The sequence below is a fragment of the Zosterops lateralis genome (assembly GCF_965231275.1).
Source record: "Zosterops lateralis genome assembly, chromosome: 2".
NCBI classification, from domain to species: Eukaryota; Metazoa; Chordata; class Aves; order Passeriformes; family Zosteropidae; genus Zosterops; species Zosterops lateralis.
In genome coordinates, this window is record NC_139763.1 from 39,680,703 (window position 1) to 39,702,325 (window position 21,623).

At 40.9% G+C, this 21,623-nt stretch overlaps 1 protein-coding gene across 3 annotated transcripts in view; it reads left to right on the plus strand.

Moving 5' to 3' along the window:
- Window positions 1-824: 824 nt before the first annotated feature.
- GGACT (gamma-glutamylamine cyclotransferase) overlaps window positions 825-21,623 on the plus strand; it is a 28,112-nt gene continuing 7,313 nt past the window's right edge. The window contains exons 1-3 of one of the 3 annotated variants that reach the window (XM_083884836.1): window positions 825-988; window positions 2,578-2,730; window positions 3,806-3,832. The gene's annotated coding sequence lies outside the window, so the exon portion shown is untranslated. The remainder of the gene's footprint in view (window positions 989-2,577; window positions 2,731-3,805; window positions 3,833-21,623) is intronic. The other 2 variants (XM_083884837.1, XM_083884835.1) reach the window with 2 other exon arrangements.

Below are 21,623 nucleotides of genomic sequence, written 5' to 3' on the forward strand. Positions count from 1 at the left end.
TTATTTTAAACCCAGTAACTAACTAATTGAAGTCTGCAATGACTCCATCAACCAATTACAGAAAACCACCCAAACCCGTGAAGAAGGACCTAGACAATGCTCAAAGTTCCCCATCTTGACTCACATGTATTGCTATATACTAAAATTCCAAATTCAAGTTTTTCACCCTGTGAGGTCACACAATACTATTCAAACTACACACCCACAACCCCAGTGCTATCACTCAATCTCGGAAGCCTCTTCCAAGGCCTCAAGTCAAATGTGGTGCTTGCTTGAGGGTTAGCACCTTTTAGCACAGAAAGGCTGAAATTTTTGGGTTCCAACATTATTCCTCCTATCAATGCATTCGATTAATTCGATTAATCCTTTAAAGCGATTTACTGTGTCGAACCTTAACATGTCTTGCTAAAGAGCAAGAGTCTGGCTGGTAAGCAGAAGCTGCCTGCAAAGGCGGTAAACAGGCACTTAGCACCCTCATAGTTTAAAACTCCTGCTTCAGCAGGCTCAAGACCAATCGGTGCTTGCAGCCAAAATCCCTTTCTACAGAGTAGTCAACAGCGTTTATGAAACAAGGGGTTTTTTAAAGGTTCAGTCAAGGCCAGACTGGCTGCCCAGTGTTGCCCTACTTGACGCAGGTTGATCGCGGCCTGCAGGAGGCGAGGCCCGGCGCGGGTTTGGGAGCGGCCCTTGCCGGGGGCGCGGGGCGCTGCTCCTGCTCTGGCGGCGGCGCGGGGTGTCCCGGCTCTCCCGGCCCGCCGCCCTGCCCGCGCTCCCGCCAAGCACGATCCGTCCCGTCCCGTCCCCTGGCAGCCGGGCGGCTCCGGCCAGCACCCAGCTGACCCCGTCTGCAGGGGAGGGAGCGCGGGCAGGCGCCGCCCCGCGCCCCGCTCCGCCCCGCTCCTATTCCCCGGAGAGGCGCCCCGGGCCGGGCAGAAGGCGGAGGCCGCAGGCGGTAGCGGAGGGTCGGAGGCAGCGGCAGCGCTGGCGAGTGAGTGCCCCGAAGGGCGCCGGGCAGAGCGGGGCGGGGCGGCCGGGCCGAGGCCGGGCCGGGCCGCTCTCGCCACAGGTGGCGCCGCGGGGCAGCGCCGGGGGGAGGCGGCGGTGCCGGCAGGGGCTGCGGGAGGGCCGGGGGCGGCCGGGCTGTGCCCGCGGTGCGGCCCTGCGGGGAGCGCCCTGCGGCCCGGCCCGGCCCGGCCCGGCCTGGCCCTGTGGCGGCACCGCGGCCGCGGGCGGCTCAGGGCTCCCCGCCGGGACGCGGGTGCCCGTGGGACAAGGGCACGGCAGCGCCTCAGGGTGCGAGGGGTAGCCCGTGGGTGATACAGCTCAGTGCAGGGAGAGCTGTCCCTGGCGCTGCACCGGCCAAGGGGGGATCACCTTGCGTTCTCCAGGTGCTCGGGCGCATCCTCCAAACAAGAGTGTTCATTATGATCCAAATATTCCTTTTAGTAACATACCTTTACCCTTGTAATGGGTTAGTGATGGGTATGTGAAGAGCTGATACCTAAACCAGAGGGGAAAGAGAAAGGAAAGAGTTCAGGTATCATAGATGCAGAGTCTAACAGAAGGTGCCCCTGCCCACGGTAGGGCTTGAAAATGGATGGTTTAAAGCCCCTTCCAACACAAATCATTCCATGACTGTATATCCTTACAAAATAACATTTCAGAACACTTATCTTTTTGCCTGCATTGCTTGGACCAGAATATTTGAGGGAGTTGTTTTTTGTTTTTTTTTTTTGTTTTTTTTTTTTGTTTTTTTTGTTTTTTTAATCTGCCTTGACTTTTCATTTTGCTATAATTTCGTCCGCCATCTATTCTGTATCCTTTTCCATTATAGAGTTACATTAAGTCTTTTGGGTTCGGGTTAAGGTTCATTTAGTCATATCTGTGTTAATTCCAGACAATTAACTTCTTCATTTTTTGCTTCAGGTGTTTTTTAATTTGCTGGTTCTGTAATTTTTGCCATGCTTTGAAAATATCAAGGTAGCAACTTCTATAGAGCTGAACATACAGTGGCACAACTGTAAATATCTCCATGACCAAGTTGTTTAATGTAGAGCTCTGTGAGGAGTGGACTTGTTTTATATACTCTCTAGCTTAAGCAGTCAACCTGGAAAAGCAATTTCTTGACAATTAAAGTTGTTCATTGTGTGACAAAAGCCATTAAGAGAGGCTTTCAATTTCACATCTCTCAACAAAACATAGGCAAATTTTCATCATTTTTCTCCCCTCCTCTTGAGAGAAGTCCTAGAAACTTAGACTGTCTCTACAGTATTTATCTTTAACTCATCTCCTGCCCTCGCTCCATCATAGCTATCAAAGTCTTAGAAACACTAACATGTCTTGTTACCTAAGTGTAGAACAGCTTTCTCCTGCCATGGTTAAATAAATGCTAAACAGAACAGATGTGTCTTTTACCGTCTGTCTCAAAACTTTAATTTTCAAAGAGGTTACATGTTAAACAAAACAAAAAATGGCCTTTCCGTGCATTGCTAATGTTTTTAAATCTGTACCCAACTGCTGACAAATATTAACTACTTGATATGTGCATCACACTTCATTTTCCTTGGGTTCTTGCAGCCTGTTTGCTCCTCACTTTCCAAATTAGCGTGGTTTTCTGCCATCAGCTTTGCAAGCGAGTTTCTTTGAGCTTGTTCATGAGTTTGTTTTGAGACCACTGGAATACTGAACACATCTCCGCTCCATCACGGAAGAAAGCATGTCATGTTGTCGGTACGTGTCATGTCATCTACTCATAGCTTTTCTTTTTGGTGACTTTATACATGTCATTTGTCTTCTGTTGCTTATTTTCTCCTATCATTCAGCATAGAAATAGTGCTTGGAGTGCTTTATTTACTGCAGCGTCTTTTTATGCTTTAGAAGGGCTTACCATGTCAGTTCATGCTTTCCTTGGCTGATGTTTGACATGGAAATCTAGGTGCCTCTGGAGAGTAGAGGGCACAAGCAAGGCCTGATTTGCACCAGACATCCTGCTGTCTCTGCCACCCACTGTTCTGCTGAGCACAGCCTCTTCCCTTGGAAAGTGTCATCGAGCATTGGCTTTGGCCCTGCTCTGAGTGGGAGGCTGGGCTAGGTGACCTTCAAAGGTCCCATCCAACCAACATTACTCCAAGTCTGTCTGTACATTCTCATAACTCCCAATAGTAACCCAACTGTCTATTTTAAAGGAAGTTTCCTCTTGGAAATTAGTTTCATCTGACAGCTCATGTAACCATGGGTTTTGCCAGTTCTGCTTCTCTTGTTTATATGGTTGTGTTTGTTCTTGGGGAACTTCAGTGAAATTAGGTTTTGTGACTGCCTGATCTACATTGTGAATATGCAAGTGTAAGTATAGGCACAAAGGTAAAGTCATAGGGGTGTCATGGAGTGAAATAAGAAAGCAAATTCCCAGGGTATGTCGTGGCATTTGCCTTATGCTGCCAGCTCTGGTACACTTTTACTCTCTAATGGATTAGCCAAATTATTTTTCTATGTAATCATGAATGCTATTAATAGTTACCATTGGTAGAAAAAAAAGATGCTACATTTCACTCTAGTTTTTTGTCATTTCATTTTCAGAGCAATGCACTTTTCCTATTCAAGTCTTCTTGTATGTTTCTCATACTCTAAAAGTTCTTTGAACTTGAACCAGGTCAAATAATTTTCATAACTCTTTTAAGTAGAATTGAATGCGAAACTTGAATGACATTTTAAGTGATGTGAACTTCTTAAGCAGAGAGTGTGTGCTGTAGCAGAACACATTTTCTATATGAACTGATGCTACCTTTTGTTTTCTCATCTTTCATAGATATATTGCAGTATTCTGACAGAAAGGGTAAGTATTACATAGATAATTGAGTAAGAGACAGGGGAAATGGATGGACCCAGTCATGTCATTGAGTTAGCAAGTGTAATACCCTTTCCATTCTGTCTTTCTAAAGGGGATGTTTAATACCTTTTTTCTTTAGAAATTGAACGGTTCAGGCAGTAGTAAATCACTGGTCTTAACCCAGAATCCATAGCTATCCAGAATTTTTTGCTCTTTTTCACTGCAAAGGTTTAATTACATTTTATGGACCATGTCAGATACAGATCTCTTTTCCCCTCTTCCAATTAATGTTAAAGAAGGACAGATTGTACCAGGGTAATATCATGTCCTATTGATTTGCCATTACAGTGTTGTTGAAGAATGGCCTTTACATTAAGATTCTTGGCCACTGTGATTTCTTTAAGTGTGTCAGCTATTTGCTCTTAACATCTTGAGAAAACAAATTCGATATCACTGTCACTCCTGATTTCTCTGTCTTACAAGACACCTCTTTTCCTTTGGAATTACCTACATAACAACCTCTCTTTGCAGTGTTTTGACTGTAATTGCTCATGACCTTTACTAACAGCCAAAGTTACCATTGTATTACTGACATTCTGACAGAAGTTCTTGGTCACATAGAATTGCTTTTTCTCATCCATTTTCTCATCCTTTCTCTCAAGCACTGCTTTTTTTTCCAGTGCTGTGGATTGCTATTAAATAAAAGGGAGATCACCCTACCTGTGCTGAAGCAGGCTTCAGCTGTGTCAGAGTAGCTGTATTAGAACAATGCTACAATTTGGAAAATGCATGCTATCAGATAATACCAGAGTAACTGTGAGTCTCTTTATCTTCTTTCTCTCCCCTCATTTTGTCTAGCCTGATGCAGCCCACAACTTTTATCACAGCAAAATTCAAGTTGGAAGGGACATGGGGAGTCACTCATCCAACCTCATTACTCAGTGCATTTGCAATTTCCAAATTGTTTGTGTGGCCAGACCAGGTTGCTCAGTGTTTTATCCAACGTGTCTTGAAAACCTGTAGGTATAGAAACTACACAACACCTCTGGGAAACTTACTTCAATTTTTGTCTGTATCATGAGAACCCTTTTCCTTTAATCAAGTTGGTTGATTTTGATTTATACCTATTGCTTTTCAACTCTGGCATGCACTGCTGTGAAGGCCCTGTCTTGTTTTTCCTGGATAGCCACAGGTATGGGAAGACTCCTATTAGGTCAATCGAAAGCCATCTCTTCTCAAGTTGTAAAGGCTGTTTCCTGAGAGCTTCTTTTCACAAGGCTCTTTCCACAGTCTTGCCCCATGACTGTCTGAATGCAGTGCAATTTGTCCATATTTTTTCTTGTTTTGGGCCCCAAAGTGGGTGCAGTATTGTAGGTGTGGTCTAATGAGTGTCAAGTAAAGGGAGATTGTCACTCCCCATAATCTGCTGGTTGTGTTCCCATTAATACAGTGCAGGGTGCTTGCTGCCTTGCCTGCTTGCTTTGTTCAGCAAGCTATATTCATGAGTCCTAAGGTTAGGATGTGTAAGGTAAATCATTGAGATGTCAGAGGAAACATGGATCCCAAACAGTATCATCTTGACTGCTGTACTACACTTCTGGCTGAGTCTTGGCTCCATCAGCAGTCAGGGTTGTAGCTCTCCTTTTAGTGAGGAAGCAGATGTAGATAGTAATTCCTCATCATGTCTAGAAGTCTTGCTGTTTACTTAGTATTCCAGAAGTGTTAGGAATGTTCATTGGCATTATGTTACTTTCTGGTAAAATACCATGCACAGTTTCAGTAGAGTTTTGGAATGTTAGTATAAAAGACTTCTCTCTTCTCCAGAATACTTTTTTTACACCTGATCTGGACTCAAATCTTGTATAGCTTCTCGTATCTCTCCATATCTGGGCCTGTTTACCCTGGAGAAGAGACATCTAAGGGAGGACATCATCAATGTCTGTAAGTATTGAAGGGAGGGTGCCAAAAGGATGGAGCCAGGTTCTGCTCGGTGGTGCTGAGCAATAAGACGAGAGGCAGCGATCAGAGACTGATGTACAGGAAATTCCTCCTAAACATAAGGATGAATTTCTTTACTGTGCAGGTGACCAAGCACTGGAACAGACTGACTAGAGAGGTTGTGGAGTCTCCCTTACTGGGGTTACCTGAAAACCTGGTTGCAATCCTGTAAAATGTGCCCTAGGATAAGCCTGCTTGAGCAGGGAAGTGAGACCTGTGGTCCCTTTCAAATTGACCCATTCTGTGATATCCTGGGTTTTATCCTGTACCTCTCCTGCCACCTTTGCATCTCAGGTACTACATGCTGCCTACACATCTTGTGAAATACGTGAAGTTAATACATTTTGCCTTCTGGTGGACAGGCCAGTTTGTGTGCAGGACTTCCAATAATTAAAGTTCTATTGTTTCTGCTAACACACAGTATAATAAGAATTACGAGTTTGTACTCAGCGCTGCCCCCTTCTTTAGTCTACTTTCCATGATGACAGATTTGTGTTTGAAATGTGAGTTTCATTTGTAGTTGCTGACAAGAGATGGACCTCAAATCTCTTTACACCAACTGGTGAAGCCTTAGTGACCAACCTAGATTCTGAACTGCAGGAAATTAAAGCAAGGTGAATGCCACCCTCTGGCTCATCAGAGGCTATTAATGGCATTCTTTCTGAATTCTTTTAATTGAACCCAAGTGTTTATTGTTTAATTTGCACATTAAACTAAGCTAGGGTTCGTTAGTTATGGACACTGAATTTTACCACTAAAATCAGTATGTCATTTTGATTGTCTCTGGATTCTGTCCACTGCAAGTTCTGTAAGCAACAGTTTTGTTCTTGGTTAGATCTTAGAATGTGTGAATTTCACTAGAAATCAAAGGTAACAAGTTTGATTATTTCCCATCAGAAGAGTCCCAGTCCGCATATACAGTAGTCCTGAAAGCTTGAAGAAAAATAGAAACAAACCAATTTTATTCAAAACATTGCTAAGAAAAATGATCTTGGAAGTGAGACTGTAAGTAGTGAGTGAGAAATAAAGGTCTTGTTCTGGTTTTCTGTTGGAGGAATGTTGTTTGCAGTGGTTTTTAATGACAGGTAGACCTAGTGATGTCCTCTTGCCTAACTCTTGCCTCCCTTCTGTGATTACATTCTTTTGGCCTCTGCTTTTTTTGTATTTTCCTTCTGCTTAAGGGGTAACAAAAACTGCATGATGGCAATATGTGAAGGGAATGCTGGAATATGCACTCATTGTGGGGATTTAGCCAACCTAGCTCACCTGGACTGAGAGGATGTAAATCTGTAGTGAGGCAACAGGTTCTTGTTAGTGTTTTAACTTGGGGGAAAATGGAAATTTCTTCATAAGTTTTGTGAAAAGCTCATGGAAAAAAAGGAGAAATGTTAGGAGTCTAGAGAAGGGACTTAATAGCATAAGCATCCATTATAACAAATTTAAGAGAAAATTACTAGATTCAGATTTTTTATCTCAGAGATCAGAAGACAGGACTAGTTGAGAGAGAAACTCACCAGAATATGTGGGTAGAAGAACTGAAGACAATTGGAGAAAAGAGTTTTCAGCAATAATAGTTTGGATGCAGATGATCAGATGAGGGATGAAAAAAATATATACTTGCCATGATTATCAGCGGAGATGTGGTGGTCTTGATTTTATTGACAGGAATGGAAGGAGGATAATAGGTATTAGAGTTCTTTATTCCCCCAATTGCATACCTGCACAGGTGCTCAACAGAAACTGTGGCTTGAAGAACATCTTAGGCCCAAACTTATTTCTAGCACAATAAGAGCTCTGAAGAGGATGGGACAAGCCTACAGAGGCTAGGAAAGTGGGGCGAAAAGATTACTAAAAATTACTGTGTAGAAGACATAATCTTGGAATGAATGTCATCTTTCAGATAGGTTTGAGTGCATATCACTTGCTATTGATCTTCTTTGAGGCAGTTTTTAGTGAAGCCATCAAAACTTAGATTTTCTGTGGAATGAGTGAGTAGGAATCTGAGCTCAGTGTTCCAGAATGTTTTCACTGAGAAGAGATGGAATACAGCACATGCATGGAGTGTGGCTTCATGTGCTGTGAAGCAATGCTTCGAAACTTAGGTGCTGCTTGTGAGGTGCGGAGACTTGGTATTAGGAGGGAACATGGGCATAGGAGAGCAACTAAATTAAATTTAGATGAGACTGCACTGAGCCTGCACTGTATTACTAAAATGTATAAATAACTGAGAAACTATATGAATGGAGAGGAATGTTTCAACACAGCTTATGAAGCAGAGCCCCAGGCTTGATTTTGCCTTAGCTGAAAATTACGTAGGGAATAAATCCCAGCAGGATGCTTACCATGCACATACACATTTCACACATCAAACCACTAACCTGCTCCAAGGCTGCAGTCTTCGCTGTGGTGTGGTTCAAGTATACCTGCTATGAAAAATTTCAGGATATGAATCCAGCCACAGGCCAAATCTTGCTGAAGCTTTCTGAAGCTCATTTCAAACATGATAAGTAACACAAAGTTACATACTTAGTAACTGGCTGGATGGGGAGAGTGCCCAAAGGGAAGGTGAAATGAACGGCTCAGAAAGAAGAATCTTTTGCCTTCTGTGAACTCTGTAGATAGAAACAGTTCTCTTAACTGTTATCTCTAGCAGGGGTCAAATTCAAGAGAGATGAGCATAAAAGAAAATCAACCTTTAAGCGATTTAAATTATATAAGAGATTAATGATTTATTTCTTTTGATTAAACTGTCCTGAGGCAGTGGGCCTTATTTCATTATTTGAGTTCCAGGCATGATTAATGTCTCAGTAAGGTGAATATGTAAGTGGTTATGGGAAGTGACAGGAAACCTGCTTAACAGAAACGAAGCATCTTTGAGAAGACAAGGAGATGAGCAGAGAAAGAAAAGGATTTGATAGTGTTTTTTTCATCTTTGCAGTATGAGACTCCTTACTGAGATCTACTGACTGGCTGGTTATTCCTCTCCCTCCTCTGCTTATTTATATTTACCTTTATTTATCTTGTCAAAATATGAAGAAATTTAGGTCAAAATATATCTGGATCCATCTGTTCATCTAGTCTGTTCTTTTACTGCTAGTAGTTATTATATCTTTTAATTAAGTACGCTTAGTGACAGTTTATTAATGGAGAGCATCAAGTATCTTTAATTTTGTACAGGATGAACTTAAAAATTTTCTTCCTGATTTCTGTATAGCAAGACAATAATTTAATCTCCTTAATTTGTCATATTAGTCTAATCTATATGTCTTGACATAGTCTATATGTCTTGTAATTTCTGTTTCAATATTGGTTTAGGTGGAAATTCAAATCAGGCTCTGTATTTTAGCTGTCTTTAGCAGAGGTTTATTATCATTGCAGTCTTACTGTGACCTCAGGAAGTGATTATTCATTGACATGGCGATCCAGTTCAGTTTTGAATTTTAAGTGTAGTTATTCTTTTGATATAATAACTTTGTGCTCTCAGTCGTAAGACTGAGAAAATTATCAAGTCCATGGTTGACCTATCAGTACTAGGTTTGTCAAACATTTTGATTGGTTTTGGGGCACTTTTTTGGGGAGATTTTGAGGTTGATCATCAGTGTTGTTGCAACCAGATGTTTTGATGCAGCAGACACCAGACCTGGTGGGTATGGTACTAGAAGGAAGGAACAGATGACATTTCCTTTAGGATAATTTGTTTTTCATGACCCTCCTGCCACATCAGGTAACTTAGTTTGACATTAGAAGGTCAAAACTTAATCTATTGGGCTAATTTTTGAGATGATATATGAGACAGATTATTTCTTTGACATCTGCCCCCACCCCTCTCTGGTTCTCTGTGCCAGCTCATTAAGCCGTCAGCACAACTACATTATCAGCTGAGTTTTTACTAAGGTAGTAATGATGCTTTGGGAGTTTCATTAGAGAAAAGTGTTAGGAAATATTTTCATGACAGTGGAACAGTCACTCTTAAGCTTGATAATTTTTATCTCTTAATGAGAATAAACTCCCCAGTAATCTTCTACTTTTGTGATCTGGAAACACTCTACAGTACTAACAGGACACACAAGTGTAGTGTTTACTTAGACAGCTCTGCTTGGATCCCAACTCTCATTATTTCTGTCTTGTGAGCAAAGCTACTGCAGATGCAGCTTTTGTAGCATGTTTTCTGAGCTACCATGATACAATCACTTAGTTGTCTAAGAAACATGTACTAGCTTACATTGTTCTTTTTGATAAAACCTGTGACACTGCTGTAGATTACACTCACATGCACATGCAGCAGTTCACCTGTGAATCACATATGCAGTGGGTAAACAAATGTGTGTGTAAAATTGTTTATTGTATGTCTAGAAAAATAGCAGTGTCTCATATCTACAGTTGCCACATCAGAATCTTAGAGGAAAACTATGTGAGCTTATAGATTTTTAATTGTTCCATATCAAAGTGATGTATCTTACCAGCGTGCTATCATTAAACAAAACCTATAGGCCTATAAACAAAACATAATTTATATTTTTAAAATCTTTATTAAATAGCAGTTATTTCAGAACTGCTTGGGATTAAAATCTGTCATATTTGTATCTAAAAGCAGGTTTTGAGATGGAAAACAACCCTTCTCCTGGTTGTGTCTATTTTGTGGACTCAGATTTAAAGTGGTCTTTATGTATAATATGTAAACCAGGATGGCTGCCTTGGAAGCCTCAAGGCACAAGTGCATGTATCTTTCTACATGGGAGCAGTAGTTTCTGAGTGGGAATGGTACAGGTGCAGGATGTACACTTGTACTTGAGGCTGTGGTGTCAGAGGCTTTGGTTGTGTTTGCACTTTGCCTTCTTTCAGTGCTTTTATCAGCCGAGGATGTTTGGCTGGGCTGGCCTGCTTGGCCTTTGAGCCAGTCATACCCTGCATGTGCCAGATACAGCCAAAGCCAGCTGCAGGACTGACAACAGTCTTCGGCCTGTCTGAGTTCACAAAGTGTTTGGGCAAAGCTCAAATGGGGTGTCCCATGCAGGGCTGGGAGTTCTACTTGAGAATCCTGATCAGCCCCTTCCAACTCAGCATATGCTATGATTGTGTGATCTCCTAGGAAGTAGAAAAATTAGATTCATGCTCTTTGTCCCCAGGGCTCTAACCCATGTCCCATTTGGTCTTGTTTGGGCTTTTGAAGCTAGATCACAGTGCAGAAAGCAATGCAAAATTCATAGGGTCATAAAGCACTCAGTGTAGCACCTCAGGATTATATCTCTGAGTGTATTTAGGAGGCACTGCATGGAGTAAGAAGGGGTGGGAATCCAGCATTTCATTTGCTTTTCAGGCTTATTACTATTTGGGAAAGTAAATCTAAAAAATCAAGATGGTACAATAATGTACCATCTATAGACAGGGGGTGGGATAGAAACCTCTCCTTGAGGTAGCAGGAATCTACTGACTAGACCTTGGAATCGGTCTCTTGCAGTCTCCATGAGTCCAGTGTTCCTTTCCATGTATAGCACATGATTCAAACTGCCTTTTATGTTTACTTTTAAAGGAGGACTGAGAGATTGTCTCATCGATTTTCTTGGCAAAAGGCAACTTTGGCAGCAGCAGTGTTATTTCTGATAGAGGTTTGCTGTCTTGCTATTGAGAATATACAGTAGTGAAGGATTCCTAACTTTCCTAGTTATCTATATGCTCATCCTAGGCACCGTGCTTATCAGGAGGTGGACAGTCTTTCTAATGTCCATCTTCAGAATTTGAGCTTATTGGATCTTCTGTCAAAGCACATGTGGAAAAAAGCTTACAGCCGCTTTCTCTTCCAGTATGCTTTCATATTCTTAAAGGCACAATGCTATTTTCTCTAAAAGAAATGATCACAGTACAGGCTCTTCATTTTTATTATTTTCTTCTGTAGGTTTTGGTTTCCTGACCTATGATTGCTCTCTTTGTCCAGCTGATAGCAGTTCTTTATGTGTAGTGCTCAAAGCTGGGCGTACTACTCAATTTGTGGCCGGATTAGAGCAGGATATTTTCTCCAGCTCAACCAGTTGTTGACTCTTGCTGAGTTCATGATCATTATAACTGTCAAATTTCTTTCTGTGGAAATGCTGTAACACCAATCTCTCCCCAGATTTTGTTTATGTGGTTGGTTATTCCTGGCACAATCTTAGAATTTTGTTCTGGCCTTACCTGAACGGCTGCTGCAGAGCAGCAGTTGTACAGGGGCTTGTGACTGTCTCATTAGCTTTGTGCACATCATTCAGTATTTTCATTATTGCTGCTTCTCTAGTACTGGAATTAACATAACAAATCCTGAGCACATGTCCAATTTGAGGTTAACCTCTGATAAATATTAACTAGTCTTTCTAACCAGTTTTGGAGGTTTTGATTGTTTGGGGTTTTTTTTGTCTAAATACCAACATTTCTTGTTAAATCATGTTTTTCTAGCTAGCTTGTGGGAATGTCATGAGCATTATCAGTGTCAAAAGTTCTATCAAGGTCAAGACAAAGTAACTAGTATGGATCAAGACAGATGATTTCTTTTCAGCATCTGCACATCTTACCAGTGGTAGAGATGGGAAACTGCCTCTGTGTGCATTCTAAATATTAGGTTTTATTACTAAAAGGTCTTCGTCCCTTCTTTCTTCCATAGGAGCTGACATTGGAAATTGTGTATCTCCATCCAGGTGGTGTCTCCTAGGTCTGCCTGGGCAGTCTTCTGTGGTCATCAGGCCACTGCTCAGCTAAACCTTTGTGACCTGTTGTTACTTTACCAGTTGTCCTTCTGCTCCCGTGCATGTAAGCACATTCTGAGTCAGTGACCACTGAATACTTGTATCTTTTGGGAGAAAAAAGATCCTCTAAGGTCTTTTTTATTTTTTTCCCCTTTTAAAAAGGGATAAGGGGCCTAAAATAATTAACACCTTGTTTTACAGAAAACTACTGGTGTTTGGTTTGGGGTGTTGGTTTTGTTTGTTTGTTTGTTTGTTTGGGGGGGAAGTTGTTCTGAAATGCTGAAGTGAACAAGCGGTGGTGTTATAATAAACAAAACCTGCCTGTAAAACCTGTCTAACTTGGTTAACCCACCAGACTTAGGCTGTCTCTTTTAAAAATTACTAATTTATGTTAACATCTGTTTAAATCAAGCATTGAGGAGAGGAGCTGCTTTTTCTTAATGACTTGCATCCCTTTTCTTAGGCTTAAGTTTTTTTCCTGCTTTCCATGACTCTTTTATTCTTTATATGGATTGATGTTTTTTGATACTATTATTCAAGGTTGTATTGCTTGCCTAACTTCCTTTTAGGGGATTTGGAAGCCTGTCATCAAAAAGCTGGCCCCACAGATCAGCTTAGAGGTAGTAAATGCCTTGCAGGCACATAGGGATCTCCTGCAAACATTGTCTATGGAGCCTGGAAATGCACTCACCTGAAAATAATTCCTGTATCAGGGTTAGCTTTTCTCTTCTAGCTTTGAAGTCCTGAAAACTTGTACCTGTGGAAGTGCTTCTGTCTTAACTGAAAAAATATTGAAAGACAATATGACTTCTGGGAAGTCTGCTGCAGGAAACCCATGCATAGTTAGTCAAAGTGTAAATCTGAGTAAGATTTTACAAAATTAATTATAAATATCTTGATCACATATTTCTTTGTTTTCTGATACAGAATTTTCTGCCAAAATAGAGACTCCTAAACCTTTTGATTCTGAAATACTGCATTTGTATCTTACAATACAGTATTTTCTATCTTTCTTGTATAACAAGCTTATGACTTTTTTCCCCCCAAGAGTTCAGGATTCTTTCACTGATTTATTTGAAATGCTATATTAAAAGAAAAACACAACACAACTTAAATCTTATACCAGTTAATCTCACTGCCAGCCATAACTCCATCTGGGCTTTGGAATAAGCATCAAAAGCTGAGAAAGTTTTCATTTTCCTATGCCCATTATCTAAAGATTAGAGCAAATAAATGCATGTACTTTCTCATTAAAAAAATACAGGGTCACCAGTTCTGACTCTTTTCATTTCCCTTTAATTTGTCAATTTTTATCTGCTCTATTTTGCTGATAGAGTAGAAAGAAGGAGAGACTGAAATTAATTAAATCTTCTTTGATATTTAACTTTTTATTTAGTGTCGTGGGGATCCAAGGAGCTCAAAGCAATAATCAATCAAAATTGCTCCCCTCTTTCTATTCTCAGGGGAACTGTAATAATAACCAATTAATACAGCCCTAGACAGAAAGGTAGTGATTAGCCCCTGCAAAAATTGATTGCAATTAGCAAAATTCTGCTGTAGCAGAAATCACCAGTTAAAGTGTTTTTGCAGAAAAAGGTTTAGGCTTTTGCTTGCTCGAAATGCTGAAATAAAGCAAAATGTTCACTTTGTTCAGGCCTTTTTTGACCTTGCCTAAGGGATAAAGGCTTTTAGACACTTCGAGCCTCATTTTTTAAATGACCTGCCATTGTCAGTTAACTGATAATGTCTCAATTAACAAAAAAAAATAATCTCTGTGCATGACTTGCCATAATTTTCTACAATTCCACTTCCTTTGAAGTATTGCTGCCCTAAAATCAAAGCACACACACACACTACTGCAGAGCGTTTTAGAAATATATGGTGTTATTCTGGTGACACCAGGTGTTGAAAGTAAAAAATGTAATCCATTATGAATTCTGAAGCATGCCTTTATTAATTGATAGTTACTGTGAGGTAAATGGTGAGCTAGTGAGGGTTTGTAATTTGCCAATAATTCATCTATTTTGAAAGAAATGTTCATGTGGTGAAAGTCAGAAGTTACTTGACCATTACCTGTCTTTTTAAACCATATCAAAAAGACAAAATGTCTTATGATTCCTCTTCTTTCTGTGTTTTAAGTAATGTACTGTTTCTTGATTTACATCTGGCTCTCTAATTATATTATTTAATTTTTCCTCAGTTAATTAGCATCACTAAGTGAGTGTTTGCTCAAGAAATGCAGAAGTGAAATTAACTGAGATTTCCAGATGTCCCTAGATACTGTCAAGTCTGGGAGAAATTCTGTTCAGAATAATAACATTATTCCTGTGTGTGGGCATTGGGAGTTGCTGAAGTCTGCTGTACGGCACAGTATTTGGGTGGGGAGAGTGGCACTAGGAGGGCAGTGACACATTTGTTCAAGAGCTAAAATGTAACTTCCTATGGCCAAGTTGGGCTAAGAAGTTATTTAATAATGTTTTGTGCATTTTCAATACTGTGTGAATAATGCTTATCTTTAATATTTTTCAGGTAGCATCATTTTAACTCCAAAAATATGATTTTTGGTTAATCTGTAAAATCATCCTTTCTTATTCCAGTTTTTTTTTTTTTGTCAAATGCATTTGATGTGAGGGTATACCAGTGTTCATCCAGAACTACTTCTAAAAACTTGGCTCATTTGCTATGAGCCAAGACCTTTCAGTGCAAGCAGTCTGTGTTTAAAAGTGTGGTGCTGATTGTATCTGCTGGAGGCTGCTCTCTTTATTTGTGGCATAAAAATAAATTCTAAGTGGTGCTTGTAAATTTATTTTAGTAGGAGCAAAGTTGCTGACAGGAGGAGCAGTTGGTTTTATATTGTGTATCAGTTTGTGCTGAGAGGTGTGTGTTGAAAATGTCTGCTGATCCCAATGCAAGAGGAAACTTTTCACTTAGAAGGATAGAGAAGTCTTGGGACTTACTGTTCCTGTCCTACTTACCGTGTTTACTCACACTGAAATTTGAAAAAGCATGAGGAAGTGAATTGGAGGATACTCTACATACTGCTGGATATTTGGGACCTATTTGGAAAGGTGAGATCCCAATAAAATAGCAGCATGCATGAATTGTTTTCTTATTTCCACAGCATACCCCAAGAAAGCAGAAATGTGACCCATTTTCACTTCTCCCTCATGTCCCACAGTATGGACAGGGGACAGTGGTAGTTTCCCTTTCCATGCTGAGTTCTGTGCATCCCCTTTGGTCAGCTCTGTTGACAGCTAATGTTGCCAGTTTAGCCATGCCCTTTTCTCACTTTTGGCCTGTATTTGGGGTGTGAAGGAGGCTGTTGTGGGGAGATACTAAAGCTAGTTGGATGATATGTTAATTTATAATGGCGGCTTAATCACCTTTGCCTGGGACCTGCTCCAATCCTAAATTGGCCACATCTTAAGATGTAGCTCGAGGCATTCAGAACATTTTACATTGTAATATTGCCTAATTCATGCTGGTTTTCTCAGCATAAACTCTAGATTGATGGCTAGGTGTAGTTGGACACTCTCCTAGATATTTCAGTTCCTTAAGGTATGTGAGTTTCTTCTGATGTGCACACAAAGTAACTTGAAAGACTTATGTCTGTAGAATACTAATTAAAAAAAAAAATTAAAAGGTCCTTTTCAGCTGCTCTATATGCTCTCATGATGCAGAAGTGTATCACAGATGGAAACCACTTGGTTTGTAGAAGTAAAATCTTTCACAAAAGCCATTAGAGTGTGTCCAGAGCAGGGTGACCAGGGTGGTGAAAGGCCTCAAGGGCAAGGCTCACAAGAAGTGGCTGAGGTCACTTGGTACATTCAGCTTGGAGAAGAGAAGGCTGAGGGGGGATCTCATCACAGCCAACAGCTTCCTCAAGGGGGGCAGTGGAGGGCAGGTGCTGACCAGGGACAGGATACGAGGAAATGGGATGACACAGGGAAGTCCAGACTGGACATTAGGAAAAGGTTCTTCACTGAGAGGGTGACTGGCCACTGGAACAGGCTCCCCAGGGAAGTGGTCATGGCTCCAAGCCTGTCAGAGATAGAGGAGAGGCTGGGCAATGCTCTTTGTTTTATGGGGTTAGCTTTAGGCAGTCCTGTGAGGAGCAGGGAGTTAGACTCCATGATTCTTATGCGTCACTTCCAGCTTGAGAGATTCTGATTCCTTTATTGCCTTCAAATGATGAGTGCCCCAGAAGTTCTTGTCTGTGGTCCCCCAGCACATGTTCTTGCGCTTTGTATCATTAAAAACCATCTTACTTCAATTACACAGTTCTTAGGCCATCTCATGTGGCTGTGGCACAGATGATGCTCTTCTGGATGCATCACACACAGATGTGGTAGGCACACAGCTAATCACTGTAGTAAGATCACTAAGAAATAAAACAACGTTGATTCCTGAGGAATATGACTGGTAACTTTTGTCTGTGCTTATTACTTCTTATTTTAATATAGTCCATTATAATCTTCCCTTAACTAATTCCTTGTTCATAGACAGTCCTTCCCTATGTCTTGGTCTGGAGATGTTTTCACTGGTTATTAAATAATGAACTCCAAGTTCACTGTGTTATCCTTGTCAGAGTAGGTTGTTTAATGACCCTGGCCTGGCTTTTTTGCATTCAGAACCACATTGCATATTAATCCCCTTCTCATTTACTTCCAGTACTCAATTCTGTTCTTCTTTCTTCATCAAGTTACTATCCGAAATTCTTTCTCAAAGGTCACTGAAGAGAGGCTGCAGAGCATGTTTAAAGCTATTTTCATTTATGTAAATATTTTATTTGTAAATAATTGGCTCATATAAATTAAGATGAATATTGTGTAATCCTGTTACAGTCTTACCCCTGTTATAAGATGTCCTTCATTAAAGCTTCCTTTCAAGAATTCTGGAAGGAGAACTGGCAAGGAGACCTTGAATTAGAGTAAATTCTACATGTGTCATCATAAAACCAAAATAGTTTTTATCTGCAGTTGCAAATGTATGTGTAGAGATAGGGAATTATTTCCATCAGTAATTCTTGTGAGACTCTTGTGGTTCCATGAGAAGATTTAAGGGGTTATGTAGCTGGTTTTCCTCATTTTTCAGTAAATACAGATCTTACAAACCTGTGTTAAATGTTGCGTTAGGCTATAGAACCTGCTTCTGCATCAGAGACCAAAACACACTTTACCAGAAAATAAACGTTTAATTCAACAGATCCTTTATAGAATGCATACAAATTTGAGATTTCTTATCATGCTTTGACTCTACCAGGCAGGAGGATATTGGAGAGTTTGGTCAGTACATTTTATGGATTTGAAAGCAAATACTCCAGTGCCTTTGCTAAGTGCAATTTCAGGCTTTTTTTGATGTCCCCAGAATATGTATTTGTTTCTTCTGGGTAGAAGATAGAAGGCCAGTAAATGTATTTACTTTCAGATAAGGATGCATTCCCTGTTGCTGAAGAAAGACATGAGGTATGTTTCAGACTTCATAGCAGGAATTTGCAAGTCACTCTTACAGAGCAAAAATCAACACCAGGATAGTTGAAATAACTCATTAATTCTCTCTTCATGATGATCTGTGACTTACTTGTTCTGTAGTAAACTTGTTACTAATTTCTAAAGAGAAGTGATATGTCTCAGTGGGATTGAAGTTAATTATATACTTCTGTTCATGGTTCTTTATAGTTTTGATTTGATGTCCTGTTTTGGTTTGCATTTTCTTGCCTTTTATTATATTAGAAAATGGTGGAAGAGATAAATTGCTGAGATACAGATTGGGTTTTTACTTCTGACTTGTATTAAGTTGCAAGCTGAAATTCACTTTAAAATATTTTTATTAAGTAAAACTGCCCAGATAGCTAACTAATGCAAGACTTGCATTGAATTACTAAGACAAATAAAATAACTGTAGTGAATTAGAATACAATCACAAAATCATTTAGTTTAGAAAAAGACCTTTAAGATTGAGTCTGACTGTTAACCCAGCACTGCCAGCTCCGTCACTAAATCATGTCCCTGAGCACTGCATCTGTACATCTTTTAAATACCTCCAGGGATGGTGACTCCACCAGTTCCCTGGGCAGCCTATTGAGCTGATTTATTTTGTTGCTAGTATGTCCCAGTACCATACTAGTATAAATATTATGCTTTTCCACAAATTTGATTCATAGACTGAAAGGATGGTCTAAGACTTCTTTTTTTTTTTTTTTTTTTTTTAAAAAAAAAAAAAAAGGCAAAAAGCTCCACTTTTGCTTCTATGCACCTTTAGTAACCTCAGTTCTGGTCCTCTAAATGTCAAGGAGGGACTCTCCTCCTTCCATTGCTACCTAGTGGCATACATACAAATAAGAAAGCGTTACTGTTAGTGTAACTTCCGTGTGTATAGATGTACTTCATTGTCTGTTGTTCCTTCTGAACCTCACAAAATTTGTATGACTCTGCTTCAGAGCAAATGTCCTTGGCCATTATCCCACACTATCTGGTACCCTTTCTGGTGGAGTATTTAAAATTATGTTTGCATTTAGATCTGGTGGCTCCTCCAGTACAGCTGGTTTTAACATTCCTCTCTCCTTTTCTGGTGGCCACTAACACTTCACAAGCAAAGCATGGCTCTGTGTAGAAAATCCTTGTGTGGTTGCATCAAATGCATATGAATTACCTTTCTTTGACCCTTTAAAGCAGCCCATAGTTTCCCAGGAATCATGTGTTGAAAAAAAAACAATCTCTTGGGTTTTTTCTGATGTTTAATTTCTGCCATATTGGTCAGAGGTTTGTGTTTTAGTAGCTAATCCATGCTGGACTGGAGTATGTATGTAGTTTTTGAGAAAAAATACTGCAGTGTAATGTGACACTGTTCCTAGATTTATACCTGGATTTTTCTGCTTGGCTCAGTTCAGCAGAGCACATTTTGTTCCCTGAGCATCTGTGCTCTTATTTGGTTTTTAGCAAGGTTTGAGGAGCATCATGTTGCAGCAACCTCTCCACATGGTGCTGCAGGGCTCAGGCACCTTAACTCATCCCAGGGAGACATGCTGCTATGGAGCTGCTGGCTGGAGTGGCCTCCTCAATTCTGTCAGGATGTCCAGCTAGTGGCCCTCCCAGCCAGCCACACAGTGAGGCCCGAGAGGCACCGCTGGGTCTCTCCGAGGCAGAGCTCATCCTGCCTGCAGCCCCTGCCTTGGCACCTCTGTGGAGCAGGGGCAAAGGCATAAGATGGCTTCCCACACCAGAGGCCCCTGCCAGTGGGAGGATGCTCTTGCTCACCAATGGGGCTTTATAAACATCTCCCTTCCAGGCTCAGTCGCACTCCCAAGAGACGGTGCTGGGCCATGACCTGGGCACCTCTCCCCTCCTCACAGAGGATCATTGTGCAGCTGTTCCCTCATTTCCTTTGTGGATAGGCACCTCACGATCTCACGCAAGACCCCATCTTTTCTCTCTTCCCGTTCTCTCTCTCACCATCCTTTCAGTGTAGAAAAACACATTCCCATGCTTAGGTACTCAGAGTGTTTGCCGTGTTCCACAGGCCGGGATGATCTTCTCGGTCCAAAACAGCGAACTGACCGCTCCGGGTATTGGCATGTAAATTAATGTGCTGACCTCGCAGGGAACCCATCCAAGCTGCAGGCTCTGTCCCCAGTTTCAGGATGTCGGCGGTTTGAAACTCTGGGCTCTGTTCTGCATCTCAATGATGGAAACCACTTCAAATTCACCGTGGCATAGCAGGGCTACCCTATCAAAAGTTGTTTTTCTACTTTTTTCCTGTAACAGCAGTCTGGCATTTTAAGCTTATGCTCCATTCTTGTGGGTTGTTTTTTTCTTCCTTTTGTGTAGATACAACAGTGTAAGCACCTTTCCTAAAAGTGCAAAGAAGAGATATTTTTGTGTATATAATTTAAATTAATTGTAGTGTATTTAAAACTTCATTGTAAGGACCCATCATGCTTGAATGGGATTTTGAGAAGCCATCTAGTCTCTTGCTTTTCTCCAAGACAAGAATAGCTGTAAGCATCCATGATAGTTTCAAGAGTTCCAATTTTCAAGGCTTCCACACTGTTTATTGATTTTCAATAAACACACCTCAAGATTAAGATGCTTGAGGTATTGCTGTGTTCTTCTGAAACATCAGTGTGTTGCTCAATTGCACTCAAAAAGGCATGAGGAGAATGCTGTGTGAACAAAGAAGGAGATGTTTTGTCTCCCTGTATAAATCCGTGGTTTATCTATTCTTAATATTTCAGTTCTAGTTTCCCTATGTCAGAAAACCTTAGGGGAATTAATGAAGACTGCTTCTTAGTTTGTTAAATATACGTGGACTTGTCAGCCACCACTGAGGAGGTTCACAGAGCCCCCTGACTCAGGAAAGTGAAGCAAGCAGGCATCAGGGAAAGACCCCACAGTAATCTGGCTTCATGCACACACACACAGAGTCACAGCCTGGGGCTGCCTTCCGTGCTGCTGCTGCCATGGCTGACACTGAAGCAGGCATGAGAGCTCACAGGAAGAAAAGTCCTTTACACAGCACAACACTCATCACTTAGACTTGGGGAGTGTCTGGACCCAAGTCTGGAAATGCGTCGATGTTGCCTTGCCCTATTCTTGTGCTGTGATGCTGAGGTATCTGTTGTTGACCACCCTAAGATAGAGGGCACTGGGCCCTCAAGCTTTTTGGGAGTCATTTGTTATGGTTGTTCTTATGCCTATCTGTTCTTACAATTGGAAAGCTGCTCCTATGCATGTTAATGATTCTGTGCAAAATAATTTGGCTGGCTTTGTGTTCATGTATGCAGAGAATCAACTATCTCTTCTTAAAACCTTTACCCATATTTTTAGGTGATTATGCCCCATTTCATCAGGTTCTATTTAAGCTCCATTCATGTCCCAAGTAAAACAGTTCTAGACCCAGTGCTCTGCTCTGAGCTCTTTCTAAATAGTTTTGTAGTCCACAGGTTTCTGAATTGAGATCCCAAGACTTCAAGTGAAACTTGTACATGACTTAATATTAGGAAAAAACAGTGAATAGTTATTAATACAATTTTTTCTTGAGGTGGTAGCTTTCCCCTCCTTCCTCTCGATTCAGTTTGTCCACATCCA